At 39.9% G+C, this 7500-nt stretch overlaps 2 long non-coding RNA genes across 2 annotated transcripts in view; one reads left to right on the forward strand and one right to left on the reverse strand.

Annotated features, from left to right (window-relative positions):
* Nucleotides 1-4437, forward strand: part of LOC137997088 (uncharacterized) — a 6241-nt gene extending 1804 nt beyond the window's left edge. Inside the window, exons 3-4 of the long non-coding RNA XR_011122409.1 lie at nucleotides 2682-2812; nucleotides 3951-4437. This is a non-coding gene — a long non-coding RNA (uncharacterized lncRNA). The remainder of the gene's footprint in view (nucleotides 1-2681; nucleotides 2813-3950) is intronic.
* Nucleotides 1-7500, reverse strand: part of LOC137997087 (uncharacterized) — a 25157-nt gene that overhangs the window by 11815 nt on the left and 5842 nt on the right. The window contains exon 2 of the long non-coding RNA XR_011122408.1: nucleotides 5240-5329. This is a non-coding gene — a long non-coding RNA (uncharacterized lncRNA). The remainder of the gene's footprint in view (nucleotides 1-5239; nucleotides 5330-7500) is intronic.

Consider the following 7500-nt stretch of genomic DNA (forward strand, 5'->3'; position numbering starts at 1 on the left):
TATTGTGAACAACAATATTGCGATTTCCACTTATTTTTTGTATTTGATAATGACTTGAATTTTGCTAGGAAAAGCTATCCATGTTAAAATTTTGGGGATTTTCAAACTTTCACCCATTTTTTTTTTTTTTTTTTGAAGTTTCAATTTAATTTCACCCTTGTCACCCTTGTAAAAGAAGCTTTATTACCATTTACTTTAAACCATACCACAAATGCGGTCAGTATAACACGTGGACTGCAGACTGCGGACGCAGGTACGAAACGCGAACTGCAGACCGGGTATAAAACGAGGACCAGGTACAAAACGTGGACTGCGGACTAGGTATGAGACAAGGACAACGGAGTATAGAACAAAACTAGGTTTGTACTGGCCCAGATACAGATTTTAAAAAAGGCCTTGAGTACTCTTATTCCGTGTCAAAATATTGTCACGTAACACAGAAATGCTCAGCTACAACATCGACTGGGCTAGAGAAAGTAAGAGTAGAGATTTTATCTCAAAATTGTACTTTACTCCATGAATGTGTCTAGTGTCTAGTCGTTCTAGCTCTGGAGCACTAATTGAGGACATCAACAATTAACGCAAGTCAAGTAAAACAATAGAGTGAAAAAGTTGTTTTGGAGAAGAACGGAAGCACTTTTGGCATTAACTTTAATTCTTCGTACATTCCATCTCTTTTATTAAAGTCCTCTGACTCTTGTTGTCGTAGTTCGAGCCAGGATGGCCGGATGGATTCAACACACACTTAGAGTGTTGTGGCTCGTCACACAATCCTTACTTCGAAATTCTGCGTAAGAGGCTTCAGATAAAGTCGGTAGTGTGTACGCGTAAATCAGGACATGGACTATAACAGTTGTTCTCTTGGTCGACTGCCGTTTACAGACGCACCCGTGCGACACCGAGGTGAACAAAAGGTTGTAACAATCGCAACAAAACATTTGTTTTGCGAATAGATAAAGAGACCCCCGTCTAAACATCACAGTGGAATCTGTTCCGAAGATACGTTAATGTTGACAGTGCACATGACGTCATGTGCACGGAATGCGCATAAGTAAATATTTGTGAATTTGTGAATAACAACGCTTGTAGATCGGGTCGAGATAGTTTTCCCTTTGCGTGATGCTCAATATATGTCCATGCTTCCAGTGATTTTTGTGTGGTCTCGGTTCAAAATAAACTCTGTTGAAAGCAGCATCTCCCACCGAAGTCCTTCAAATTTCTCGATTTCTAAACATAAAGCTGGTGACCCCCGAAGGGTTTCATGAATTACTTTCGTGTCTTACCTCTGATCAACACAACAGACGCCAAAAAATATCCAGTTTACCTCTACAGTATGTTGCCCAGTTTCCGGCCACTTTAGTTTGTAATCGCCCTAACTTCTTGTTAATGCACGGAAACTTTCTCATTTTCCTACAAGAGACAGTTCATTTAATTACCTTTAAAATATACGGAGATCGGCTGCCCACCTCAAGTACTAAAGAAATTATGCCATTTTTTGCAAAACTAGTAAGTTGCCCAGTTTCCGGCCAGCGAGTCCAGTTTCCGGCCATCAATAGAAAGCAGAAATTTCATTCAATCCGCTCGACTTAACGGACTTCCAAGGCTATCTCGATGTGGCTTAGCGACTGTGCTTTGTGGGATTAGAGCAAAATGATTACTTAGGGGTGTATGGTAGGGCATAGATAGCTGCTAACTATGGGTAGGGTATAACCTTGACAAAGCCCGCGCGATATTCTCTGGGAAGAGGCAAGGGCAATTAACACAGCACATCTGAGTTAATATGTACCTCATTACGCCATGCTTGCTTAAGCTATGTACATTTCATTAATTTCTCGAGTAGTAAGTTATAAAATTTCATTAATTCAAATAAGTTTTAAACAATCTATCTGTGAGTGCAGATCAGTGGCCGGAAACTGGCGTAGTATGCGAAAATCTTAGCTAGGATTTAGACTTCTGACGTTCGCAAACAGCTAAGTTCTAGCTTATGATGACAGGTCCCTTAATTACTTCCATCTTCAATGTAAATTCTTTCAAAAAATTATCAAGCTCCGTGAACTATTTCCTATTAAACGAGTTATTTATTTACGTACGGTAGCTTCGTTGTGCAGTGAAAAGGCCAAAAATTAGCCGGTAAGATTTTACTCACCTGAACAAAATCCCTTCTTGTTCGCTCGTTTCTCAACCAAAAAGCCCGCCTAAACCATCAGTTGATAGCGGAGATGTTTGTTTTTTTCCGACGGATCGCTTCGGTGGACGAAGAGTTAAAATCCCATCGAAAATAACCGAGTTTACCTTTTTTTGGCCGGAAACTGGTACCGGCCGGAAACTGGGCAACACACTGTATGGTTGATAATTATGGCGCGAAACATTTTTTCCACCATTCTCATGTCGAACTTCAATTCATGTCGTCAGCCTATCGCTATTTCGTTGCTCTGTGCCTTTTTCACAGTGTTTTGTATTCAGTCCGCGTTTTGTACCTGGTCCGGGTTTTATACCAGGTCCGCAGTCCGGGAAGACAGTCTACATTTTATACTGACCGCCAAAAATGCAAATATGGCGGATCACTCGGACGGCCCGGGCCCAGTTGCATGAAAGCGAGGTCAATGAAGCTTGGCATTCTTTGCTGTCTTAAATTTGTAATGTGATTTGGTATTTATATTCTGTTTCGTCTTGCCTTCGAGTTGCTGTGTACCCGAATGTGATGCATGAGAAAGGAGTGAAATCACTTACAAGAAAACAATGTGTTTGAGTTTCCATCTTTGCCTTAGATGAGAAAAAAGTGCATCCACGCAATTCAAGTGTGTTATTAATTGTAAGTGGTCTGGTTAATTTCTTTTGCCTTTGTCATCATTTTGCTCTCTGAAGTACATATTGGAGTGAACCCCTCTTTTAGGGGGGTCCTGTAACATTTCACTTAGCAATGGTTTTTGTTCCGGTTTTGTCCTACGAGACCTACGTACCTTCATACTGCTGTGATGTTTTTTTTTTTCCAAGAAAATAGTTTGTCTTGATAATATATTTTTAGTTGCTTGGTGTTGTTTCCCCCCCCCCCCCCCCATAAAATTCCCATATAAAAAGGACGGGGTTGCTCGTCGGAAATTTGGAAAGGAGCCCCCAAGAGGTACCAAGAACCTGTCTTGTGGGCGTGGTGTGAATTTTTTTTTCACCTCTAAGAGGTACTAAATTATGGATTTTAATTAGACAAAATTAAAAATTAGTTAATTGTCAAATGTCTCCTGTCATAATTTTTTGGCTCAATACCCTAGAAGGTACCACTAAAGCTCCAGCTGTGGACCTTTTGAGGCTAAAAGCCCCGAGAGGTACCAAAACCGCTTTTAAGTTAACCCCTAAAAGGTACGACGAGGACCCTCGTCCTTGTTATATGGGAGTCCCCCTGCCCCGGATTGATTCTCACTGCAATAATGTGAATGTGACCTTTTGGCCTCGCCCTTTTGCATCAATTCGATTCTAAACTTTTGGTAATGTCAGTAAAGTTTAAATTGTCTGCCCAAAACTCCAGAAAGAGACAACATTAATTTGTTTCGAATATTTTTTGAGGAGGCAACTGCCCCCCTTGCCCCTCCGCTAGCTACGGCCATGTATTTGATGTTGATATCTTTGCAAAGAGAATCGGCGTTACTTGCGCTTTGTGTAAATAGAGTTGGGATCGGGATTAACCATGTTTTGATCACGGGCAGCTTTGACATATTCTTCAGCCCTAAACAAAGCAATAAACATTTCATTTATATATCTCGAAGTTTCAATGTAAAGCGGGAATCAGTCGAAGCATTCCAGCCATTTCAACTCTCCACTAGTTGTTTTTTGTTTTCAACCCCTTCAAGGATTGATTTCTGTACTTAAGCCAGAATCGAAGCTCTTCGTTTAATTTTGCTGGCGATCGTTCTCACGCCGACACGAGCATTTCTCACGCATTGGCACTTTTCTTGTAGGTAACTCTACCTTTCAAGGTTTTAGAAGTGCTCATGAATCCAAATTTGTTCCTTCACTGGCACTGAACTTCGGCCAATGTTCAATCTGTTCGTGTGCGGCCAATTTTCTTGTTTCTTCAGGACTTTCACCCATTAATGTATGAAGAACAGGTTCTCAACCAAAATGGCGGACTCGAAGGTGCATTTCCAGCGATTTGAGAAGTGCAAATTTCAAAGATTTTACCGGTGAGCATTCCCCCGGACTCCCCTTGAACTGTTTGGCGCCTCCGGCACAAGAAACACTGGACACGTGTGCCTTTGGCGCAATCTCCTGAAAGCATCTGATTCTCTGAAAACTTTAAGACTTGAGAGCTCTGCAAACTCCGGGAATATTGTCCTCTGTTTGTGTGCGTAAAGCACCAATCCACTGGGAAAAGCCTGTCCTCGACAACCTCGCTTTCAAGCAGCTCGGCCCGGGCGAACCGAGTGATCCGCTATATTTGCATTCGGTGAAAATAGACTAGTTCACGCTCTTGAGTGTATCATGGGTAATCAGGGCAAGATGGAGAGAAATTCAAAGGTTTGTAAGGAAGTTCAAAAGGATGAAAAGTATTCATGATATGCAATTTTGGGTTTTTCATTTTCCAAAACAGAAGAAATGCGCTCAAAAGTGCGGCAGAATAAATTTCGAGAGAATGGCTATTGTAGGGATTATTTTATTACCAAGAGTTTCTGCCATATATTTTCTCTAATTCCAAAGGCACAAATTACAGACAATGTATGGAGACAAAAAAAGCAATATTTAGGAATTCTAAAGAACGGATACCAAGTCTAGTTCATCTCAGTTGTGAACATGAACTTATTTGTTTGGTTTATGAAGGCGAAAGTCTCTAAAGTAGAGTCATGTACAGTAGTATATTTTGCTTTGAATTTCCATACACACCTTTGAATTTTCCACCATGTTGCCCTTATTACCCATGATGCAATCAAGAGCGTGAACTCGTCTATTGGAGTTCCACTGCAATTGCGTGACACTATCCCTTTATCGGGAACCTCTTTTACCTTGTTAGACGAAAACTTTAAGTTACTAAATGAAAAGTTGGGGGCTCAAAGTACTACCTGGATTAAAAACAATCTCGCAGTTGAGGCGGTCATTTGACCCTAGTGATGATGATGGCAATAAAACGGAATTTCCCAGGATATTAACACTGTTTCACCTGCCTCTACAGTACTTAACGTTCCGAGAATGTATTCACAAAATGCGTTTTATTTGAATCCAAATTGTAATAAAGCAATCAGTAAATACGTACCAAAAAGTAATCGTGTGTTCTGAACAAAGTATTTCTTTTAAGAGAAATCACTCCACCGATCGAAATCTGCTTTGAAATGCAAGAAATTTTCTGCAAAGTGAATAAAAGTTAGTATGTGAAGGCAATATACCCAAAACTCTCACAGCTCGGGAGCTTGGTTGTTGGGCGTCAGGAAAAGCCAGAATCCGGAATCCGGAACCGGAATAAGAACAACAAAGGTCCATTCAAGTCATCTATCAGTGCCAAAACAAGAATATTGAACCATTCATTTAGATCATTTGAGTGTTTGGATACGATCTTTATCAGTCGTAAATCCCTTAGAGTGATTGTCGTCTATCGTCCTCCAGAAGATACAAGGTTTAACCTTTTCTTCGAAGAATTCTCCAGATTTCTAGAAGAAATTGTACTATGTCCAGAAGAACTTTTGATATGGGGTGACTTTAACTTTCATATAGATGATGGTGCTAATACGATGACTTATCGATTTATAGATCTACTTGACTTGTTTAATCTTACACAACATGTGACGGTCCCCACTCACAGACTTGGGCATATATTGGATCTTATCATCGCCAGGAATAACTCTGAGAATCTGAATGTGAAAAATGTGGCAATCTTAGATCAATTCTGTGTATCTGATCATAAAGCTGTCACCTTTAATGTAAAGTTACGGAAACCCGCGAATCAGCAGATGACTGTTATCTCACGTAGACTTATAAATATTTCGACTTAAGTCTTTTGATGATATGATTAATAGTTCTGGCTTATTTGAGGAAAATATTAGTCTTTCATCACTAATCACGAGGTACGATGTTGTCCTTCGAGAGACCATCGATAAACTAGCTCCGATAAAATCTCCCACAGTGGTCAACAAGCCCGATGCTCCATGGTACAATGAGGACATAGCCACTCAGAAGAGAATTCAACGTCGACTTGAACGCAAGTGGCGTTCAACTAGACTTGCACATGACAAAACAAACTATTTAAGGCAATGTTCGGTGGTCAATGAAATGTTGTATAAAGCTAAGGAAGAATATTACTCAAGTATTATCAAAGATTAAACACCAATGATTCCAAACAGCTTTTCCGCACAGTGGAAAAGCTGCTTCAAAAGAATAACGATAAGTTTTATCCGCCAGCAAAGAATGATGAGGAATTGACTAATTCCTTTGCAGATTTTTTCTCAACCAAGATTGACATCATTCGTTGTGGCTTCGCGAACATGAATCATTTACAAGAACAATACAGTCTACCTGTTCCAGAGAAAACCTGTTCTTCCTGCTTTAGTGAATAAGAAATTGTTACTGAGAAAGAAATAATGGCCTTATATGCAAGGTCTAAGATCAAATCATGCACATTAGACCCATTGCCGGCTACTATCATGAAAAAATACTATTGCAAACTAATTCCTGTTTTCAAAATGATCATAAACTTATCTCTGTCTTCTGGGGTAATGCCAGACGACTTGAAGGTTGCCCTATTAACACCACTACTAAAAAAGCCTAATGCTGATTTCGAGCTTTATTCCAACTTTCGTCCAGTATCAAACTTGAAGTTTCTATCTAAATTGATTAAAAAGTCTGCATATCTTCAACTAAACAAATATTTGATCAACAACAACTTGCATGAGCCATTACAATCTGCTTATAAAGTATGTGATAGTATAGAGACAGCTCTTCTTACCATCACGGAAGACATATTACTGTCTTTAGATAGAGGAGAGAACGTCTTTCTAGTACTTTTAGATCTATCGGCAGCGTTCGATACAGTTAATCATTCTCGCTTGTTGTCTAGACTCCAAATTACTTTTGGTATCCAAGGCACAGTTTTGGAATGGTTTCGGCCATACCTCGCCAGCAGAACCCAGTATGTCAGCATAAATAGCAAAAAGTCTACAACACGAGAACGTAGGGTTGGTATTCCACACGGATCTGTGATGGGACCAGTATTATACTTACTCTACACCCCACAACTTGCTGAGGTTATACAATCACATGGTCTTGATTACCACATGTATGCTGATGATAATCAGTTGTATTTTTCTTTTAAAACGCAAGAGGTTGACTTAGCAAAGTCTAAAATTGAGGAATGTATCGCATCTATTTGTAACTGGATGAACCTGAACGAACTCAAGCTCAATCATGATAAAACTGAAATCATGCTATTTCATTCTAAATTTCGAGCACCGCCGCTCGTTCAACCTTAGCGGGTCGCGTCTAAAAACGTTCCTTTGTATTCCTCAGGCAGAAGTTTGGGTGTGA

Source organism: Montipora foliosa, chromosome 3 (assembly GCF_036669935.1).
Source record: "Montipora foliosa isolate CH-2021 chromosome 3, ASM3666993v2, whole genome shotgun sequence".
Lineage (NCBI taxonomy): Eukaryota > Metazoa > Cnidaria > Anthozoa > Scleractinia > Acroporidae > Montipora > Montipora foliosa.